The sequence below is a fragment of the Rhineura floridana genome, chromosome 7 (genome assembly GCF_030035675.1).
Source record: "Rhineura floridana isolate rRhiFlo1 chromosome 7, rRhiFlo1.hap2, whole genome shotgun sequence".
NCBI lineage: Eukaryota > Metazoa > Chordata > Lepidosauria > Squamata > Rhineuridae > Rhineura > Rhineura floridana.
In genome coordinates, this window is record NC_084486.1 from 7,549,074 (window position 1) to 7,570,392 (window position 21,319).

The following is a 21,319-nucleotide window of genomic DNA, read 5'->3' on the forward strand; positions in this document are numbered from 1 at the left end:
AGCTTAGATACATGTATCTTGTTAGGAGAACAATGTTAGCTTGAAAATATGTATCTTATTGACGTAGTTGTCATACGTATATTGTTATCTTATTGACCTGGATGTTGGATGTTAGATGTTATTGACGTACATGTTAGATGTTATTGATGTAAATGGTAGATGTTATTGACGTAGATATTATTGATATAGATGAGAATGACATACAGCCAAAGAGTAGTAGCCTTTTCTAAGTTTCATTTTGTTGCATCTTCTAAAAAGCATAGTGTGCAAAAACATAGTAAAATAATGTATAAAAGCAGACCTGTGCCAGTGATGGCCAGCATAGTAAGAGTGTCTCTATTCTCAAGAATAAAAACTTAGGTGAACCCTCGACTGACTAACTTCTCATTCTTGGTTGTTTATTGGAGACAGCCTACCAGGGAAATCGAACAGCATTTTTGCAACACTCCTGTACAATGATGCTTAGGATAGGTGAAACTGATCTGGGGGAAGGGCAGGGAGGAGGAGGGCAGGAAGGGGAGGAGTTTGGATGGGTAGGCACTTTCCAAAAGGAAAATATTTCCAAATGTTTCCTTTCCAAAAGGAAAACATTGTGAACAGTATCATTCTTTTTCAGGGTTTCCCCCACCTTTTTATTCTACAGTAGGCACATGTAGCTTCTCACCCATATTTAAACCAAAGCTGTCCCTGGCCACATCCACACCATACCTTTATTTCCCTTTAGATAGTCATGGCTTCTTGCAAAGAGTCCTGGGAAGTGTAGTTAGTGAAGTTGCTGAGAGTTGCTAGGAGATGCCCTGTTCCCCTTACAGAGCTTCAGTCAGAGCTGCTGGCTGTTAAACCACTCTGGCCACTGGAGCTCTGTCAGGAGAATAGGGGTCTCCTCTCAGCAACCTTCACAAACTACACTTCCCAGGATTCTTTGGGGGAAACTATGACTGTCTCACGTGAAATAAAGGTCTGGTGTGGGTGTGGCACCTTGATTAGCCAAGCCAAGCAGCTGCAAGTCTAGCTTTTAGCACACTTGACAGTTGGTTCTTACTGAGCATGCCCAACATTATCAATGAGTTCTCTCTTTTTACACTTTGAACTCTCGATTCTCTCTGACTGTTTTGTGTATCACCATGAAAACTTAGAGGGGGGTGTTAAGCAAGCATTTCTGAGTTCAAGTTTTGTAAGGTTTTGTTTTGAAATGAGCTTATGGGAAACAGAATAACGTGGGGGGTATTTTCAATTTAACATTGTGGAATGCAAAAAATCCATGCTGACCGTAGTATATAGCCACTCTCGTGGCTGTATAGGTAAAGCTTTGACTAGGAGGGACATACATGAAGGGAAAAGGGTTCCATATATAATTTCTTCATGTCAGCATCTCAAATGCATAGGAGGAGGAGCACGGGGAAAATGGCAACCTATAGGTTAAAGGAACTTCGGAAGCCATAGACCCAAAGGCCAGGGTATGTTTAAGAAAGCATAGAAAGAATAATTCCACCAACTTTTTCCTTCATTGTAACTAAAGTAAACCAAATCTTCATGAATTTTAATTTTACTGCTAAAATTTCCATGTTGGATGAGATAATTTTTCCTAGAACAGAGAAAATCAAATCTAAAGGCTTTCCTCTGTTTTTCATCTAAACCCTGAACACTTATCTTCATACAGATAGAGCACAGAGGTTAAGATGTAACTGAATACATGAAGAAAACACTGTGATGGGTCAACACCAACCCGGCAGCACCTTCCAATCATAGGGCCTGAGACAGCCTTTATTAGGGAAGGTGCTTTTTTAGGTACTTGGGTCCCAAGCAATTTAGGGCTTTATATACTGGTACTAAAACCTTGAACTGGGCCCAGTAACCCCCTGGCAACCAATGCAGTGCTTTCAGGACCAGTAAGACATTGTCCCATTGGATTATTTCCACTTACCAATCTAACAGGTGCCTTGTGCCCTAGCTGTAGCTTCTGGACCATCTTCAAGGGCTGTCCCACAATAAAGCATGTTACAGTAGTCCAGGCAGGAGGTCACCAGAGCATGGATAAACTAAGCAGACCATCCTAAAGTGGCAAAAGCATTTCTAGCCACAAAAGCCACTAGAGACTCCAGTGACAAGCTGGAATCTGACCTCCTGGCAGGGAAGTCGCTGCTGATTACTGGGAAGGGGAGGAGCAAGGCAGTGAAAGTGGATTGGTGCAAACACTTCAACCAAACCAATCTTGCACTCTTGCCAGTGCATTTACACCTCGCCCCCCTCGCCACTGGCTTGCCCGTTCCCCGCTCCCTCTTGGAAAGTAGCTGCAACTCACCTCCCAGTAAGTCAAGTAAGTGCCTGCTCACCACCATGCTGTCTGCTACTGATCATACGAGCTATCTTGACCACAGAGAGCAAAATCTAAGTTTGTTGCAGCTTTATAAAATTTACAAGGTGTTGAAAACATTTCACATAGTAATATTTACATCAAAATGATAAGATGGGAATAAATAAAAATGGTCTATCATTTATCATCTTTATAATCTGGCAACAAGCATGTGCAGAGTAGTTTGTCGTTAATGGATTAAAATGGGAAACAAACTGCACAATTATAGGAATATAAAATAGGTTTTTCCTAAGGCTGCAAAATCATCATCATTTTTATTTTACATAAACCTAATCTTCAAAAGGAAGAATATTAAAGTCTGTTTTAAATTGTTTTGAGTGGGGGAGAAATGGTGGAAAAACACAATGCCTGCATCTGAAAGCAATTTTAAACTGCTGTTACTCAACCATTCCTTATAGGATTTTTCTGAACTTCACTGTGATTGTACTCCTTATGAGAGAGATTCTCCATACCAAATATCATGATAAGATAAAACATCCTGATTCTATCCTAAATAGAATTTTCAGCCTCTATAATGATAGATTCACAAAGCTAACAGCCATAATTGTTGCAGCTATATAATCCCTGATCCACATTGTGTTATGTTTGGGCTGGTTCACATATAAGCCAAGATCCACATTAAAAATGCTGCTTTTTCCATCGCAATTGATTTTAACAGTTCGCATACCTTAGCCCTCACTACGAATAAATTGACTTTTTTTCTTTTTAGCATTCACACGTATGTGCGTTTATTGCTATTGGCGTTTCATAGAATCATAGAATAGTAGAGTCGGAAGGGGCCTATAAGGCCATCGAGTCCAACCCCTGCTCAATGCAGGAATCCAAATCAAAGCATTCCCAACAGATGGCTGTCCAGCTGCATCTTGAAAGTCTCCAGTGTCGGAGAGCCCACTACCTCTCTAGGTAATTGGTTCCATTGTCCTATGGCTCTAACAGGTTTTCCTGATGTCCAGTCAAAATCTGGCTTCCTGCAACTTGAGCTCATTATTCTGTGTCCTTCACTCTGGGACAATCGAGAAGAGATCCTGGCCCTTCTCTATGTGATAACCTTTCATGCCCCTTCTATGATGAGCTTCCGCCGGGCCTTGAAGACCTGGCTCTTCAGGCAGGCTTTTGGGGTGGGTTAGGTTTTTACTGTTATGGTTTTAAATTTTAACATTTTAATGTATTGTTTTTTATCTTGTACGTCGCCCAGAGTGGCTGGACAACCAGCCAGATGGGCGACTAATAAATTTAATAAATAAATAAATGTACTTGAAGAGTGCTATCATATCTCCCCTCAGTCTTCTCTTCTCCAGGCTACACATGCCCAGTTCTTTCAGTCTCTCCTCATAGGGCTTTGTTTCCAGTCCCCTGATCATCTTTGTTGCCCTCCTTTGAACCCATTCCACTTTGTCTGCATCCTTCTTGAAGTGCGGGGACCAGAACTGGACACAGTATTCAAGATGAGGCCTAACCAGTGCTGAATAGAGGGGAACTAGTACTTCACGCAATTTGGAAACTATACTCCTGTTAATGCAGCCTAATATAGCATTTGCCTTTTTTGCAGCCACATCACACTGTTGGCTCATATTCAGCTTGTGATCAACGACAATTCCAAGATCCTTCTCACATGTTGTACTGCTGAGCCAAGTATCCCCCATCATATAACTGTGCATTTGGTTTCTTTTTCCTAAGTGTAGAACTTTGCATTTATCCCTGTTGAATTTCATTCTGTTGTTTTCAGCCCAATGCTCCAGCCTATCAAGGTCACTTTGAATTTTCTTTCTGTCTTCCACGGTATTAGCTATGCCCCCCAACTTTGTATTATCTGCAAATTTGATAAGCATGCTTTGTACCTCCTCATCCCAGTCATTAATAAAAATGTTAAAGAGCACTGGGCCCAGGACCAATCCCTGTGGTATACCACTTGTTAGTTCCACCCAGTTTGAGAAGGAACCATTGATAAGCACTCTTTGAGTACGATTCTGGAACCAGCTGTGGATCCATCTAATAGTTGTTCCATCCAGCCCACATTTAGCTAGCTTGCTAATCAGAATGTCATGGGGCACTTTGTCAAAAGCTTTGCTGAAGTCAAGATATCTTATGTCCACAGCATTCCCACAGTCTACAAGGAAGATTACCCGATCAAAAAATGAGATAAGATTAGTTTGGCAGGATTCGTTCTTCATAAATCCGTGTTGGCTCCTAGTAATCACTGCATTGCTTTCAAGGTGCTTACAGATTGACTGCTTTATAATCTGCTCCAGAGTTTTTCCAGGGATTGATGTTAGGCTGACTGGTCTGTAGTTCCCTGGTTCCTCCTTCTTGCCCTTTTTGAAGATAGGGACAACATTAGCTCTCCTCCAGTCATCCAGCACTTCACCGGTCCTCCATGGTTTTGCAAAGATAATAGACAGCGGTTTCATTGTTGCCGCGCCCACACATTAGCATGTTAACTGCGGAGGCGAGGAAGGGGCGGTGTTTCCCTAAATGAAGGGAGGAATAGGTGCTTGAAAGAAAGGGAATCTACAGCTGCCTCCCTTCCCTGCGGTGCATGCTTTCTCCCATCCCCCCTGCTCCCACCCGCTGTGGCTGTTAGGCTGTCCCTGCGCGAGATTGGTGTGCCTTTGGCACCCCGGGACAAGCCTCAGCATGTGTTGTGGGAAACATAAAAGACTATTGCCTAAACATTTTCTCAGTAATCCAATTGGCAAGAGCCTCCTTGTCTTTATATCTTTAAAAAACAAGCACACCAGAGGATCTGGAGACTTAACTTTAAAAACCATTTCCCTGTCACTCGCTGATTGGGTTGGGTATATTACTCCAGTATCCTTTCAATCAAAGGGGTAGTCATTTAGCCATTGCTTACAGCAGAAATGAAACGATACTCCATAAGCTTTCATGGATTACCAAAAATGTTTTGATGAAATGGACTTTAGCCCCCAAAAGCTTATACCATAATAAATTTTGTTGGTTTGCTAAAATTGCACTATGATGGCTGTTGTGAGAATAAAAAGACTGTAAAACACCTTGGCAAACTTAAAAATGCTGTTACAAAAAGTAGGATGGTGCAGGGGATAGTTCAGAGGAGAACTCAGTATACAGAGCCTTTTTGGAGTTGGATATGATTCACAATAGACAAAAGACAATAATGCTAGGAAAAACAGAAGGAAGTAGAAAAAGAGGAAGGCCAAACAAGAGATGGATTGATTCCATAAAGGAAGCCACAGACCTGAACTTACAAGATCTGAACAGGGTGGTTCATGACAGATGCTCTTGGAGGTCGCTGATTCATAGGGTCGGCATAAGTTGTAATCGACTCAAAGGCACATAACAACAACATCATAGATTGCACCCTGCCTCCATTTCCCACCCAGACAAGCTTATCATAGCAGACAGGCATACATTGGATTTGCCAAGGACCTACATGTAAAGTCCAATGTTTGTAGGCCCGAATATCCTGGTTGTGTTCCAGATTCTTTTCACTTTGACTTTTAGGTTAAGCTTTTTTCATGATTCCAAACCTAGGTCCCCCCCTCCAGTTCAAAATCAGGAGCAGGCAGGCTGGAGAGAAAATTTTTATTTTATTTATTCCCACATGTCTGCACAGAGACCTCAAAGAAAAGTAAAAGATTGCTTACAAGTAACTGATGTTCTTCAAGTGGCCATCTGTGCCATCTTCATTCCCTGTTGCAGTTTCCATGCTCCATTTCTATCATGAGTTCCATGGAGAACTCCTGGCAGAGTGGGTCAGAGGAGGACTGGAATCCAGAGGAGGGGCCCAGGGGGGAGTAGAAACAGATCAAGATCACAGTAGCCTGCTGAGTGACAGCCCTGCCCCTGAGGAGCGGCCTGTTGTGGTTGAGGTGGTAGTCTCAGATGAACATTATATCACCCTACCTCTGGACCATTCTCAGCCTCCTAAGCTACTTCCTGCTCTGCCCACTCCATCAGAGGCAGATGGGAAGCATGCAGAGGAGGAGCCTGGGGACAACCTGGCCGGGGCATCTCCATCGCCAAGGATGCATCACCACTTGTACAGGAATGAGCAGATTGAGCCCACCCTCCAGCCATTCGTAGGAGTGCTAGCCCAATCACAATCCAAGAGACAGTTTCTGCACAAGTAGCATGCCCGCCCTGATCCTACTTAAGGGGTCTCAGGGGGAGTGTCAAATTGTTGTGAGACAATCTTCACTTGAGTAGCCATGCCTAGAAATGCCTTGTAGACCTGCAATATCTGTAGTCTGATCTCTGTACCACTTGCCTGTTAAGGTTCACATTAAAGGTAACAGAGAATAACACTTCAGTGATCCCGAGTTTGATTCTCAGGAGGTTAGCCAGGACAATGCCTTTCCTGTTCCAGCAGGCTAGGAGATTAATTGAGTGAGAGGGCACTGAGCTTGCTCTTCAAGTCACATAAGGACATGACACACATTCCTTCAAGAGGAGGACATATTTATACCAAATAGCCTGACTTTTAACTCTAGCAGTTCCTGAAGCTCTGGGCAGGCTAACTTACAGAGATGTACCAAGTGTGAGACGGTGGGAGCGGTCCACCCTGGGTGCAGGCAATAAGGGGGTGCATTGTCTGTAGAGAATTTAAAAACATAAAATGCTCCTTGTGACGTCCTTCCCCAGCACCACCTGTGAAGCTCTCACTTGTGGCTACCAGCAGACAGGAACGTCAGGTTTTCTTCTTACCCTTTACAGCTCTAGCACAGTTCTCAACAGATCCCCCTGCTAGGCCTTGCTACCCAAAACTCTGTATCTCTTATAACCTTTAGACTGTGCCTTAGTCTCTGTCAGGTTATCTCGATACCTTGTGTCTATGGGTATAGGTAATTCCCAAAACCCCCTGCAGCCCCTTGACTCTGAAGCTTACAGCCCTGGGTTTCTCTGTGGTACTGGATACAATATCTTTTCCTCCGATCCGCCGCTGCCACCATTTGATACAATTACTTTTCAGCCTTGGTTACTTTACTATTCCCCCTGGTATGTGTATCCCAGCTGAAGGAATCAGGCTTTTATTTAACCAAGAAATATTTATTAAGAATTAGAAATAACAAGATTACTTAATTACTTTGTTGACAAGCTTATGGTTTCATATATGTTCTGTTATGTACTTGACTTCTTACTAATTGCCTCAGAACTCTGACTCACTCTCAACAACAACAACAACCTCCAGACACTACCAAAACCTCTCTTTCACCTCTCTCAACCTCCAACATCCACCACCCTGATTCAACTGTCATTCTTCCATTTATACTCCCAGCCATTCAAACACTCAGCCAATCATTCAGCATTCTACTGCTCATGTACTCCCCCTCCTCTTTCACTCCACTTACCATGTCTTCTATATAACCAGCACTTACCATATTTACAATATAAGCAGGAACATCACACTCCTCTCTGAAAAAAATCTTTTGTTGGTCTTAGTCTAAGTAGTCAGACCAAAAGTAATTGGGCCAAAAGTAATTAAGTGTGTGCATGCTCACGGCATCGACCAAAGACTCCAGGTGGTTAAAGAGGGTCAAACACTGCTGACAGTTGAGTTAACGCTCAAGAAGGAAGACGGAGGGACAAGGAGACGAGTCCTGTTTTCAGGATTTACTGAAGCAGCAGAGAGAGAGAGAGAGAGAGAGAGAGAGAGAGAGACTCGATGGCTTGTCACATGATGGAAAATGCTAGATGTTATTAGCGTGGCGGCAAGGACTCCTCGGCATGGGGATGCTTCTTCACGCAGCAACGATGGCCTACAGAGGCACTGAGAAAGAGGGGCGCGCGGAGGGACGTCTCATTCTCTCCGATCTACGGTCACCTGGCTAACACGCCCACTTGACCTTTGCTGATCCACGTCTCCTTTGCAACTAAAGACCCTTCAACTTCGGGATGCAGCTCCAGATTGTCCCTTTGCAGGCTGGAATTTCTTCTTGACAATCAGTCAATACGGTCCTCCCCCCTCGCAAAGCGCTGCCTCGCGAGCCATCTCCCTAGCTTCATTCTACGCCTGTTGTGTCTTCGCTCCCAGACATGCCTCTAATTTTAGGACAGGGTCCAGCCAAAGATCTGCCACCTTGAAGACCCAACATGTACCACAGTGGTCTGACTACTTTGGCTTGCGTGGGGCTCTCGGGCTCTTCGTGCTGATCAGGTCCTCCTCTGCTTAGCAGAGGTGCAGCTACCTCTGATTCCCTCCAAGAAAGGGCATTTCAGGGGTTCCTTGAAAGCCTTGGGGCTTCCAACCGCTTAACTTTGGCTGGACCATAACATCATGTATCTTTTGGCCTAGAAATGGTAAGCTCCTTGGGGCAGGGAGCTGAGGTGCCCGTGGCTTACGTTACTCTTCACCACTTTATTGTGTGAAGGTTAAAAGAAGGAGATAGAAAAGGAGAGATGGAGAACTAGGGAGAATTTCTAAAATGAGAGGTCGTGCGGCTCAATCCAGACAGCTGCGTTTTCGGCCTTTACAGCTCTGTCCCTTAAATCCCAGCTATGCGAGGCTGGTTGCGATTATTCGGTGCCAAGAAGAATCGCACTCTGAACAGGCTCAGAAGCAGTATGTGTGCATGTTCCAGAGCTGAGCCCATGAGAGGGGGCACGAATTCAAGCATTCGCTGAACGGCGCGGCGCCCTTTTATGGGTTATTATTTAAAAATAGGGTTGCCACCCCTGCTGCTGTGCTTTTCACAGTAGCCTGATGTGGTGAAATTTAGCAGGGGATACTGGGATGAAGGGCCTGGAGAGGCTTCAGCTATTCGTGCCTCTTTGTCGAGCTGTGAAAGGCATAGCAGTAAAGAGAAAGTTGGCAACCTTGCTTCAAAGGGGAGACTCGTTTCTGCCTGGACGAAGTGACCAGGTGGGATTACTACTGATGTATTTATTTGTTTGTGTCCTCCTTTAAAACAAGCAAACAAACCTTGCCAGTCGGGTAAGAAGGACAAGGATCGGAAGTACAAAATTGCCCATTTGCCCGATTAAATCTCTTTAGAAGTGCTGGCTTCCGGAAGGCTCCCTGCACAAACCTGCACTGAACCCTGCCTGCCGATCACAGATACCGAGGGCCTTCCCTGGTTGAGATCAGGCTGCCTGGGCTTCTTTGAGACGAGACTAGAGGAGATTTTCTTCCCTCAGCCCTGCATCAAAAGGCCCACAGGGAAGGACGTGGATAGACACTCGTTTAATGACAAGTAATTGACAAATCCAAGAGACCGCATTACTAGTGGGCTAGGAGAGTATTAATTATTGAAAAACCATTAGCCTCTGTCTGTGTCCTGCAGAAATCCCATCTTGTTCGGGAAGTATCATGTCAGTTTAGATGGAGGGGAAATCAGTGCCCAAGGCGCTTAAACACACACACACACACACACACCACCGTAATTATATATTATATTTTCCCTTTTTTCAAAAAATATATTAATGTAATTAAAAAGTATTAATCCATTACTTTTTTCTTTTTTGTACTGTTATTTTTGATTTTTTTTACTGGCATTATTATATATACGAGGTTCAATAAAAGAAAATTTTCACTGTCTGCATTTCTTTTCTGGCCATTATTATTATTCGTTTCATTTCATGATTATTACTGAAAATAATTTTGTTGTATAGAGGAGGGTGTGTGTTAAAAAATGATCTGATCCGGGTGTCAAATACGCTAGGTATGCCACTGGATGTGTGTGCTTCTGATATGGTTCAGGGATTTATATAGATCTATTAGTAATTAATTAATTCAAGGTATGGGGCCTTATGAACAAAGGATACACATGGAAAAGAAGAATACCTACTGTACCTGGATGTTCAACTATATAAATGGAGTGTTGGTCAGCAACAGTTCTACTGAATGGCCATTTTGAGGCAAGGCTGGTTGGCCTATTCCATTACCTCTAAGTGAATTATTGCTGACCAATTTCCACAGTTGGCACCCCCTCCTTATGTCTCTCTTGCCTTTGAACTGATAGCTGAGGAGCCAAGGTGGGACTCCTCAGTAGGTTAAATATAGACATCAGGTTTCTAGTGGCTGATCCCTGCACTTGAGGGGCAACTTTGTTATCTGAGATTGAAAGTCACATCTCTCTTTCTCTTCATTGACATGGTGGTAAGTTCTCCACGAAGTGTCTTGTACAAGTAATATGAAGAAGCCAAATATTTAGGGAGGCGATTGGACCCTTGGATGATAAGGGAGTCAAAGGTGTACTAAAGAATGATAAGGAGATTGCAGAGAAGCTAAATGAATTCTTTGCATCTGTCTTCACAGTGGAAGATATAGGGCAGATCCCTGAACCTGAACTAACATTTGCAGGAAGGGATTCTGAGGAACTGAGACAAATAGTGGTAACGAGAGAGGAAGTTCTAGGCTTAATCGACAATATAAAAACTGACAAATCACCAGGCCCGGATGGCATCCACCCGAGAGTTCTCAAAGAACTCAAATGTGAAATTGCTGATCTGCTAACTAAAATATGTAACTTGTCCCTCGGGTCCTCCTCCATGCCTGAGGACTGGAAAGTGGCAAATGTAATGCCAATCTTCAAAAAGGGATCCAGAGGGGATCCCGGAAATTACAGGCCAGTTAGCTTAACTTCTGTCCCTGGGAAACTGGTAGAAAGTATTATTAAAGCTAGATTAACTAAGCACATAGAAGAACAAGCCTTGCTGAAGCAGAGCCAGCATGGCTTCTCCAAGGGAAAGTCCTGTCTCAGTAACCTATTAGAATTCTTTGAGAGTGTCAACAAGCATATAGATAGAGGTGATCCAGTGGACATAGTGTACTTAGACTTTCAAAAAGCGTTTGACAAGGTACCTCACCAAAGACTTCTGAGGAAGCTTAGCAGTCATGGAATAAGAGGAGAGGTCCTCTTGTGGATAAGGAATTGGTTAAGAAGCAGAAAGCAGAGAGTAGGAATAAATGGACAGTTCTCCCAATGGAGGGCTGTAGAAAGTGGAGTCCCTCAAGGATCGGTATTGGGACCTGTACTTTTCAACTTGTTCATTAATGACCTAGAATTAGGAGTGAGCAGTGAAGTGGCCAAGTTTGCTGACAACACTAAATTGTTCAGAGTTGTTAAAACAAAAAGGGATTGCAAAGAGCTCCAAAAAGACCTCTCCAAACTGAGTGAATGGGCGGAAAAATGGCAAATGCAATTCAATATAAACAAGTGTAAAATTATGCATATTGGAGCAAAAAATCTGAATTTCACATATACGCTCATGGGGTCTGAACTGGCGGTGACCGACCAGGAGAGAGACCTTGGGGTTGTAGTGGACAGCACGATGAAAATGTCGACCCAGTGTGCGACAGCTGTGAAAAAGGCAAATTCCATGCTAGGGATAATTAGGAAAGGTATTGAAAATAAAACAGCCGATATCATAATGCCATTGTATAAATCTATGGTGCGGCCGCATTTGGAATACTGTGTACAGTTCTGGTCGCCTCATCTCAAAAAGGATATAATAGAGTTGGAAAAGGTTCAGAAGAGGGCAACCAGAATGATCAAAGGGGTGGAGCGATTCCCTTACGAGGAAAGGTTGCAGCATTTGGGGCTTTTTAGTTTAGAGAAAAGGCGGGTCAGAGGAGACATGATAGAAGTGTATAAAATTATGCATGGCATTGAGAAAGTGGATAGAGAAAAGTTCTTCTCCCTCTCTCATAATACTAGAACTCGTGGACATTCAAAGAAACTGAATGTTGGAAGATTCAGGACAGACAAAAGGAAGTACTTCTTTACTCAGCGCATAGTTAAACGATGGAATTTGCTCCCACAAGATGCAGTAATGGCCACCAACTTGGATGGCTTTAAAAGAAGATTAGACAAATTCATGGAGGATAGGGCTATCAATGGCTACTAGCCGTGATGGCTGTGCTGTGCCACCCTAGTCAGAGGCAGCATGCTTCTGAAAACCAGTTGCCGGAAGCCTCAGGAGGGGAGAGTGTTCTTGCACTCGGGTCCTGCTTGTGGGCTTCCCCCAGGCACCTGGTTGGCCACTGTGAGAACAGGATGCTGGACTAGATGGGCCACTGGCCTGATCCAGCAGGCTCTTCTTATGTTCTTATTTAATCTTGTCCTTAACACAAACCTTCAGTTATTTCCCAGCATATGCTACTGAGATTTGGCATCCAAATTGTGAGGTTAGGAACTTGGCCAAGCTGTACAATATGAGTGACTAAAAGCATACAAAGGGGCTGAGAGAAGAGACATCAACTCTGTAATCATGTTAGTTTCACAAAAATATGAGGGAATGATTTAGCTCCCTTCAGTTTGATTGAAAACTGGCTGCATTTTCTCTGCAGGAAACCAGAACAGAAGCCTAAACCCTTGTACTGATAGCTGTGGCACATAAATGGGAAAACTATATCTGGGATAAATAAGGTTACTTAAGGTCTTAAATAAGGTCTTTTATTCGACAGGATTCTTATGCTTTTAGTATTTATTTATTTATTTATTTATTTGTTTTATTTGTATACCGCCCCATAGCCGAAGCTCTCTGGGCGGTTTACAGTAACTAAAAACATTAAAAACAAATATACAAATTTAAAACACGTCTTTTAAAAACAATTTAAAACACAATTTAAAACATTTAAAACAATTTAAAAACACATGCTAAAATGCCTGGGAAAAGAGGAAAGTCTTGACCTGGCGCCGAAAAGATAACAGTGATGGTGCCAGGTGCACCTTGTCAGAAACATCATTCCATATTTTGGGGGCCACCACTGAGAAGGCCCTCTCCCTTGTTGCCACCCTCCGAGCTTCCCTCGGAGTAGGCACCTGGAGGAGGGCCTTAGATGTTGAGTGTAGTGTATGGGTGGGTTTGTATTGGGAGAGGTGTTCCATCAGGCAGTGGCATCCCAAGGGGGGGCAGGGGGGTGGCCCACCCCGGGTGTAGTCAATAAGGGGGTGCAATAAGGGGGTGCAAGATGGAGTAGGGTTACCAGGTGTCTGATTTTCAGAGGGAGTTTCTGGTTTTGGGGGGGTCCCCTCTGAGTCTCCGGCTAATGTGCCTTAATCCCCGGACTCTCTGCTTCAATTTAAAAAAAAATTAAGTTTCTAGGTGATCTGGTTCCCGAGATATACACCAAAATGTCTGCTGCCCCCTGCGACTGTTTAATCTGTTTATTAACGGATCTGTATAGCAGCTCTTAGCAGAGCTTGGAAATTTTACTTTTTTAAACTACAACTCCCTTCAGCCCCAACCAGCATGGCCACTGGATTGGGCTGATGGGAGTTGTAGTTCAAAAAAATAACTTTCCCAAGCTGGGGCTCTAACCCCGACCTTTCAGGATTGTAGCCAATAAGGGAAGCCAGGTTTGTGATTTGTTGACCCAGGCAGTGCTTGGGCTTCATTGCAACGTCAGAAAATGGTGGTTTTCAGATCTTCAGTTTCAGTAATAAGTAAGAATATGGCTTAAAGTTTTTTTTCTCTTGTGTGCCCCAGGCTGACCCTGGGCTGTTGGAGAGGGCAGTGCTTTGAAAACCTTTGCAATATGAAAGTATTTAATCCAATACTTGCTTTTAATGCTAATCCCATGTACCTGGAGTAAACCCCATTGAATTCATTAGGACTTACTTTTGAGTAGACATGGTTAGGATTGTGCTGTAAATTAATGGGACTTCTGAGTAAACATAACAAAGAATTGTGTTTGTGTTGTTAGTCTTTCCCTCTCTCTCCAATCCAATTTTTAAAGCAATTAGGCAGGGTTTATCTAGGTATCACATTTTTTATTATGTAGGAAACTAATACCGTTCTTTTAAAAAATGTTCTGCAATGACCAACTGGTTTGACAATAAACTATTGTATGGGGTGTATTTTTACAAGTGTGTGTGTGTATGGAGTCTTTCCAACAATCCTGTGAGGTAGGGTTGGTGATTGAAAACCAAGGCAGCTCACAATAAGAAATAAATCCCTTTAAAAACCAATAACCATAAAACAAGTATAAACAGTTGCAAAACAGCTTAAAGTGGCATGATTCGGAATTTTGGGTTGGGTGAATGAAGTTTATTTATTGATTTTGCCAGGGCGGCAAACAAAAGCACAAAACACTTTAAAAATCATAAAAACAGACTTTAAAATATATTAAAACAAAACTTATTTAAAAACATTTTTAAAATCTATGACTCCAAAAATTATTTATGTATTTTATTTACAACAGTTATATACTGCTTTATTGTAAAAAATCTCAAAGCGGTTTACAGAAAGAATTAAAACAATAAAATTATTGGCAAAAACAAAGACATGTATTGAAAAACATTCAAATTAATAAAACCAACAATGAGTTAAAAACATTTAAAAACACAATAGCTTTTACTTGCGTGGATAGGCTCGCCTAAAGAAAAATTATTTTAGCAAGTGCTGAAAAGGAGCGTTTGCCTAATGTCAATAGGCAGGGAGTTCCAAAGCGTAGGTGTTGCCACTTCGTTGTTGTTGTTATGTGCCTTCAAGTCAATTTTGACTTATGGTGACCCTATGAATCAGTGACCTCCAATAGCATCTGTCATGAACCACCCTGTTCAGATCTTGTAAGTTCAGGTCTGTGGCTTCCTTTATGGAATCAATCCATCTCTTGTTGGGCTTCCTCTTTTTCTACTCCTGTTTTTCTCAGCATTATTATCTTTTCTAATGATCATGTCTTCTCATTATGTGTCCAAAATATGATATGTGTCCAAAGTCAGAGGAAGGCAATGGTAAACCACCTCTGAATACTCTTACCACGAAAACCCTATGAACAGAGTATCCAAAATGCTGTCACTGATTTCTTACAAGAGCAGAACAAGTACTATGTGGCACCCATAACATGGAAAGCACAGCTTGAACTTGGCCTGGTAGCAAATCAGCAACCAATGCAGATTTCAGAGCAGATGTATTATATGCTGATAGGATCTCACTCATGTCAGCAATCGTACCCCAGCATTCTGCATTAACTGAGAGGCTGCCACACCAGGATTTTTTTAGTTTTGGTTTTTGGTTATGAATCCTGATTGGTTGTGGGATGCTAAGTTGTCTGCCTTACTCATAAGAATCTTGTTGTGGTTGGTATGGTATTGCATTTAAGAAAGCATCACTGTCTTTGGTTTTTCATTTTCTGTTTGAATTTCATTACCTTTAACCTCACTCCCTTACATCCATAGAAGCAACAGCAGTGGTTGCATGTGCTCAGCTCAACCCCCTAAAACCCACTGATGATGCACCTTGTTGGTTGCATGGCAGTTTGTTTCTTGCCCAATAGTGGTAAAAGAGAATTCACATATTTGAAAGTGTGGCTGCAGTTGTTGTTCCCAAGCTGCTGCCTGTTTTCTCTCTGTCAATTATTACTCACTGGAATTGGGTTGGCTGTCAAAGTGAGTTCATAGCAACCCGCAGGGTAGACAGAAAGGGTAAGAATCTTCTTACTCTCACTCATTTCTCAGACCTCTTTCTGAAGTGAAGGTCAAATCTGTAAAGAAGTTTGGAGCAGCCACATTAAAAGATAAGGGCAGGGCATTCCCGGCAGGGGGTTGCCAACCCTGCTTGGATATGGATCTCTTTGCAAAGGATCCCTAGTCAAGCTTTACCAACAGCACAATCCAAACTGCTCAGAAGTAAGTCCTGTTGAGTTGTATGGGGCTTAGTCCCTTAGTGCGTGAGTTTAGAATTGCAGCCTTCAGGGGCATCCATCTTTATTCCCGAATGCTCCCATCTAACATCTCTAAAACACTAGGCTCCTTTCTTCCTACAGTGGCCTTCCGGTGACTGGCCTGGCCCGAAGGCACTTAAACCCTTCTTGCCAAAAGCAAGTAGGCTAGATTAAATGTTCCCTACCCAGGCTCCATCTTTTAGCTAAGATTTCTAGCTTAATTTCCAATTAGATATTTTTTTTAATTGTATGCTCCAAGCAACTGTGATTGATGCTTAATGTATCATGCTTAATGATATCACTCATTGATATCAATGATATCTTCTGACCTGGCAACCCTAAGATGGAGTGTTCATTATGAAGCTGGACGTGCAGCTATGGAGGCCGAGCCGGGTGGTGGTGGCCTGAGCCAAGCTGTGTGCATCGTGACAGGTGCCTTGTGGGGCTTGGGCCGGAGCCTGGCATGCCTGCTGGCCCCGTGGCTGGTGCCCGGCTCGGCCCTGCTGCTGGTGGCTTGCTCGGCGAGTGCCCTGGGCAAGCTGGAGGGCAAGCTGCATGCCACCTGCCCAGCACTGCATGTGTAGGGCCTGCCTGCCAGCCAACCTGGCCTTGGACGAGGGGTTGCAGCGCATGCTCCAGGCGGGGTGGGTGCTCCGCGGCAGGGCTGGCCGGCTCCAGCGGCTTCTTCTCATCAGCAATGCTAGTGAGCGCCCTCCCATTTGAAAGAGGTGCCTCTGAGGCTGAGCGAGTGCAGAGTGCTTTCACTCTTCATAGTTTGACAATCTCCCCCCCCGCAAGTTGTCTTGCCCTGCTGTAAGTAACCTTCCGCGGGGCGCCTTCTGCTTCCCCAGCCCCCATGGAAGTTTTAGATTGGAAGCTTCTGGGGGCAGGGACCTCTCTTCTTGTACCCTGTAAAGCACTAGGCACAGTGATGGCATCATATAAGCAAATAAAGTACCCCCCCGCCACATGGTTTAAGTGGGATGGGAGCTTGTTAAATAAATTCCAAGACAGTTTTGAGGTCGGTGGCAGGAATCGCATTGAGGTTGTTACTGTGGGAATGCCAGTAGAGTTTCCACTTTTAAACATGTCTGTTTGTAGTTCATGGGGGGGGGAAATCTAGCGCAGGGGCTCCCAAACCTTTCCCCCCAAGGGCCACTTCAAAATTGCAGAGGGTCTTGATAGGAGGGGACTATTAAGAGGAGGGGGGTGTTTAAAAATGATCCGCCCCGGGTGTCAAATATGCTAGGTATGCCACTGCCATCAGGTATTGTGGTCCCAAGCCGTGTAAGGCTTTATAGGTTAAAACCAGCACCTTGAATCGAGCTCAGAACCATACAGGCAGCCAATGCAAGCGGGCCAGAATTGGTTTTATATGTTCGGACTGTCTGATCCCTGTTACCAATCTGGCCGCTGCATTTTGCACAAGCTGCAGTTTCTGAACCGTCTTCAAAGGCAGCCCCACATAGAGTGCATTGCAGTAATCTAACTTGGAGGTTACCAGAGCATGGACAACTGAAGCCAGGTTATCCCTGTCCAGATAGGGGCGCAGGTGGGCCACCAACCGAAGTTGGTAGAAGGCACTCCGTGCCACCGAGGCTACCTGAGCCTCAAGTGACAGAGATGGTTCTAGGAGAACCCCCAAGCTATGAACCTGCTCCTTCAGGGGGAGTGCAACACCATCCAGGACAGGTTGGACGTCCACCATCTGGTCAGAAGAACCACCCACTAGCAGCATCTCAGTCTTGTCTGGATTAAGCCTCAGTTTATTAGCCCTCCCGCCACACAGTCCCTCCCACTCCCAACTCAGCCAGTCTTCCCAGAAGGATACCATGGTCGATAGTAGCTGTTTGACAGCAAAAATGTAACAGGTTAAATTTTGTCTCATCATTACATCACCATGCTAGAAAAATATACCTGTTGAATTTTTGCTTGTTAAACAAAGGTAATGCTGTCCTGCAACAATTAAGGTGACAGCTTTCCTTGTAGTGGAATACAAAGGTTATTACCCCTAAGCCCTACTGAAGCTTACTTCAAAGAATGTGTGCTTGAGATTGTAGCCTTAATGAGCTGAAGCCCAAAATACTTTGCAAAACAAATAAACCTATACAAGAAGAGATGTTGAGCAGGTGTACTGTCCTGATTTTGGGCACAGGACCTAAGATCACTGCTTGACATAACACTAGACCAGATTTAAAGAGACAGGAGGTCAGATTTTGTAATTAACATTTGGCACTTAGTACCATGGGATACCATATAACTGACTTAAACAGCTTAATAGAATCAAAAAGGGAATTAGACAGTGTCGGGGATAAGAATAGCAGATGCATCAGTGGCAGTTAAAAATAAAATGATGGGGTACATCAATTCTTGCACATCACAGCATGTTATATGCACCTCCTTGCTCAAAGACAAATGCCTCATTGAACTTATAACAATATCCGGTAAAGTGCAGGTGCACTCTCTACTGTTCTTTTTGGTGACCCAGAACTGAGCAACGTGAGTTGTCTTGTGTATATCCTTGGTTTTTCTGCTCTGCTCTCTAGACTTCCAACTTACTCAACTGAACTCAGTTCAGCAACTCATTTTACAAAAGAGCCACTTTAATGAGAGGGTGAAGGATTGTGAGCTGTTCCTCCAAAGTGAACTGCCAATATCCTGTATTCACAGCCACCGCTCCCTCCCCCCTTTTTGTGTAGGCAGCAATCTTTATTTTATTTCCATATTGCTTTTTATTAAATATATAATCTTAAAAAACCAAGATTCTTCCTCATAGAGTTAGTGTACAATCTGATGAAGTGATATTTACATAGCCCTCATTTGTTTAAACAGATACCAATTCTCTTGTGAAGAAGGCCAACAATTTGAAAGGAACTCCCTGCTTATACAGTAGGGCCCCGCTTTACAGCGTTCCGCTTTAAGGCGTTCCACTGATACAGCAGCTTTCATTTTCCATTTTAAAGGGTTTTTTTCCCTTTTGCGATGTTTTGCGATGTTTTTGCATCATTTTCGCGCGACGCAGCCCATTAAAGTCAATGGGGTTCCGCTTTATGGCGTTTTACGCTTTACGGCAGGGGTCTGGAACGGAACCCGCCATATAAGCGGGGCCCTACTGTATTGGATATAGGGTTGTCAGGTCTCCGGTTTTCTGCCGGAGTCTCCAGCAAAAGGGGGCCATCTCCGGCCTCCGGCCATATTTATGCTAAATAGATAGATCTCCGGTTTTCAAGAGCCTCCCCCAGCCACGCATGCGTGATTCATGCATGTGTATGCTGCTGAAGACTCTTCCCGCCCACCCGCCTTTTCCCAGGCAGGCGCAGGTGCAGGAGGAGGAAGCAGCGTCTTCCCGCCCACCCGCCTTTTTCCAGTGAGGCACAGGAGGAGGAAGTAGCGTTGGCTGGGCAGCCTGCTGAGGGTGGGCTGAAGCGAGCGGGCGCATCTCTGTCGAGCCTCAGGGCGGCGGGCAGGACCGAGGCGGAGGCCGTTGCTCGGCCGTCGAGGCACCTCCATGCGGCACAGCCGCTGCCGCTGCCGGACGGCGCCGTGGAGTAGCAGTGGGACATGCTTGCACACCTCCTTGGGCTGCGCCGACGCCGCTGTAAGTCTCGCCGGCCGGCGGGAGACAGAGCACGGCTGAGTAATGCAAGCGCCACTCCTGCTACAGATCCTGCTTGGCGCGCTGCTCAGGTAAGGTGGGCAGGACGGGGATCACCTCTGGCCGGGGCAGCCACCGCTGCCGCCTTGCGCCTCTTGGGGAGCAGGTTCTGGGCGGGGCTGGTTGTGGGTCCTCAGAGGGAAGGGACACTTTGCACGTGTGCAGAGGCACGCTGCTGCTTTCCACAAGGAAGCGCGTCTCCAGGACTAGAGCTGAGCGCTAAGGTTGAAAACTGGTTCCGGGGTTCACATCAAGGGCCAGGCAGCCCCTTCCCCCCACGCGCACCTTCTTTCCTGGAGTGTCCCTCGGGCCGCCGCTCCCAGCCTCTCTAGCTACTTACCCTGAGCCGGCCTGGGCGTCAAGCCAAAGGCAAGCCTAGAAGAGAGAGACCCCCCCCAAGCAGATCATCCCCTACTTGTGGCGGGGGGGCGTGAAGCGGGTGCGGGAGGGAGGGAGGCAGGCCTCAGACCTAGAGAGGCGTTCTGCCCCTTCCAGAGGGGAGAACTTCGGCTGCTGCCGCTTTTCCCTTCCGCACAGTAATGATACATTATTGGATACAGACCTGCAACTGCTTACATTAAGACCAACCTCACTTAAGTGTCATTACTCTCGCTCCTTAGAAATATTGCTGTTACTCAAACCTGTTTGCAGCTAGGGCTTTACTCAGCTGGCAGTCTACTAACTTTTGTTCTTTGTGATGCTCCTCCTAATTTCCCCTCCCTGCTGTGGGAATTAGGCATAACCACCACCATGTTAACTGCAGAACACCCAAGTTGATCCAACTCTGTTAGCAAATCCACTAACAGCCAATTATAAACAGCAACACTTTATCAAGCAAGTAGCAAAGTGGTGAAGAATTTTGAGAGATTTACTATGTGGCTTCAATCAAAGTCTCATTCTTACATTTTAAAGGAACAAAAAAATAACAAATCTCATGGAAATGCATAGGAGGAAGTTTTGAGCTTTGCATGATTTCTTTGAACAGAAGAATAAAGGTCAAATGGTTTACAGTAATTTATTCTGCCTCCCTGCAATTTAATTATGATTGATGTGACTAAAAATCACGACCACAAAATAACATTCTTATGACAGAATTTTTTTTCAGTGTGTCACTTCCAAGGTTAATAAGTATAGTGCATTATGTAGCTGCCAAAGGTATGCAAGAGTTGGGGGAGGTAGCATTAAAGCTAACTTATGTAGAGAGAGAAATACAGGAATTGGCAAATGCACCATGACTCTCTGCAGGCCACAAGTCTCCATAAATGCAATGTAAATTGCCTTTACATTCTTAAGATAGTGGAACTGTATCACAGCCATTCATCTCAAGCTGGAAGGTTGGAGAGGGTTTGCATATATTTTAAAACCAAATCTGCACATAGACTTGCAGACTTCTGCTAGTAAATAGCAACCTCACTTCCTTCTTTTTCCCCCTATGGTAAATGTGCAATATATGGCAAAAATTACTGGCTGTTTCTATACCATGTTGATTATTATTATCACCAACTGAGATACTCAATTAATACTTTTGTAAAAGATACAGGAATAGAAGGCTCTCTCTAACACACATATGGTCTTTGTTATTTACCTAGCTTTCAAAAATCCTTCAAATGTATAACTCTGAAAGCAGGCTAATATAGATCTCTTTAGAATTTTGCCTCCACATTTGATTGTAAAATGGATGATCCAGCCTGTTGTTAGTGTGTAC